This window comes from Chamaea fasciata, unplaced genomic scaffold (genome assembly GCF_029207755.1).
Source record: "Chamaea fasciata isolate MVZ Bird 193981 ecotype frontalis unplaced genomic scaffold, bChaFas1.0.hap1 SCAF_366, whole genome shotgun sequence".
Taxonomy (NCBI): Eukaryota; Metazoa; Chordata; class Aves; order Passeriformes; family Sylviidae; genus Chamaea; species Chamaea fasciata.
This window is the reverse complement of record NW_027094451.1, coordinates 21,364-23,986: the sequence shown is the minus strand read 5'-3', so window position 1 is coordinate 23,986 and position 2,623 is coordinate 21,364.

The window sequence follows — 2,623 nt, the reverse complement described above, 5'->3', positions numbered from 1 at the left end:
GGACGAACTGGCAGGCGTGTGGGGGTCCGTGGTGGGCACACGGTGCCTAACTGGTCTGTACTGGGATGGGTCTAATGGCCCCAGGGGAGGGGGTGTGGCCACACTGGTCCAGACTGGGAGGGGTGTCACCATGGCGCCGGAGGCGGAGTCGAGGATACGAGCGAGGCAGGGACACCTAGGGGACAGCCAGGGTACCCCCGGGGACACCTAATGGACAGCCAGGGCACCCCAGGGACACCTAGGGGACATCAAGGGCACCCCAGAGGCAGCCACGGCACCCCACAGATAGCCAGGGCACCCCCAGGGACACCTAAGGAACAGCCAGGGCACCCCAGGGACAGCCAGGGCACCCCAGGGACACCTAGGGGACAACCAGGGCACCCACAGGGACACCCAGGGCACCCCAGGGACACCTAGGGGACATCAAGGGCACCCCAGAGGCAGCCACGGCACCCCACAGATAGCCAGGGCACCCCCAGGGACACCTAAGGGACAGCCAGGGCCCCACAGGGACAGCCAGGGCCCCCCAATGGACAGCAAGGGCACCTCCAGGGACACTTAAGGGACAGCCAGGGCACCCCAGGGACACCTAGGGGACAGCCAGGGCACCCACAGGGACACCCAGGGCACCCCAGGGACACCTAGGGGACATCAAGGGCACCCCAGAGGCAGCCACGGCACCCCACAGATAGCCAGGGCACCCCCAGGGACACCTAAGGGACAGCCAGGGCCCCACAGGGACAGCCAGGGCCCCCCAATGGACAGCAAGGGCACCTCCAGGGACACCTAAGGGACAGCCAGGGCACCCCAGGGACAACTACGGGACAGCCAGGGCCCCCACAGGGACAGACAAGGTACCCCTAGGGACACATAAGGGACAGCCAGGGCCCTGACAGGGACACCCAGGGCACCCTCAGGGACACCAGGGCATCCCCAAGGACACCTAGGGGACAGCCAGGGCACCCCAGGGAAAGGCAGGGCACCCCAGGGACACCTAGGGGACAGCCAGGTCACCCGCAGGCACGCCTAGGGGACAGCCAGGGATCCCCAGGGACAGCCAGGGCACCCCAGGGACACCTAAAGGACAGCCAGGGCACCCCAGGAACAGCCAGGGCACCCCCGGGGACACCCAGGGGACCCCAGGGACACCTAGGGGACAGCCAGGGCACTCCCAGGGACACCTAGGGGACAGGCAGGGCAACCTTGGGACAGCCAGGGCTCCCCCAGGGACAACTAGGGGACAGCCAGGGACCCCCAGGGACACCTAGGGGACAGCCAGGGCACTCCCAGGGACACCTAGGGGACAGGCAGGGCACCCTAGGGACAGCCAGGGCTCCCCCAGGGACAACTAGAGGACAGCCAGGGAACCCCCAGGGACACCTAGGGGACAGCCAGGGCACCCCCAGGGACACCTCGGGGACAGGCAGGGCACCCCAGGGACACCAGGGCACACCCAGGGACACCTAGGGGACAGCCAAGGCAACCCCAGGGACACCTAGGGGACAGGCAGGGCACCCCCAGGGACACATAAGGGACAGCCAGGGCACCTCAAGGAGAGCCAGGGCACCCCCAGGGACATCTAAGGGACAGCTAGGGCACCCCAGGGACAGCCAGGGCCCCCCCAGGGATAGCCAGGGCATCCCCGGGGACACCTAGGGGACAGCAAGGGCACCCCAGGGACACCCAGGGCACCCCCAGGGACACCAAGAGGACAGCCAGGGCACGTCCAGGGACACCTATGGGACAGCCAGGGCACCCCCAGGGACACCAAGGGGACAGCCAGGGCACCTCCAGGGACACCTAGGGGACAGGCAGGTCACCTCCAGGGACACCAAGGGGACAGCCACGGCACCCCAGGGACGCCTAGGGGACAGCCAGGGCACCCCAAGGGACAGCCAGGGCACCCCCAGGGAGACCTAAGGGACAGCCAGGGCATCCCCAGGGACACCAGAGCACCCCCAGGGACACTTAGGGGACAGCCAGGGCCCCCCCAGGGCCCCCTCAGGGACAGACAAGGCACCCCTAGGGACACCTCTGGGACAGCCAGGGACCCCCAGGGACAGCCAGGGCACCCCCAGGGACACCTAGGGGACAGCCAGGGCACCCCAGGGACGCCTTGGGGACAGCAAGGTACCCCAAGGACACCTAGGGGACAGCCAGGGACCCCCAGGGACAGCCAGGGCACCCCAGGGACACCTAGGGGACAGCCAGGGCACCCCAGGGAAAGCCAGGGCACCCCAGGGACACCTAGGGGACAGCCAGGGCACCCCCAGGGGTTGTTGGGGCCCCCCCGCTCCAAACCCAGCACGGCCGCCTGCGTTGCGGCCCCCCAAAAACCCATGGCCGCCCCCCGAGCTGATATCGACCCCCCCCACAGCATCATTGATCCCCACCCGAGTGTCACTGACCCCCCCAATGTCATTGATGCCCCCCCAATATTCCATTGATCCTTCCTCAGCGTCGCTGACCCCCCCCAAAATTCCATTGATCCCCTCCACTTGATCCCGCCCTTTTTCTCCCCTCACGTTTCCTGCCCTTTTTCTCCCCTCACGTTTCCCGCCCTTTTTCTCCCCTCACGTTTCCCGCCCTTTTTCGTGGGGAACCACCCCTGAGGGGTTCTGTG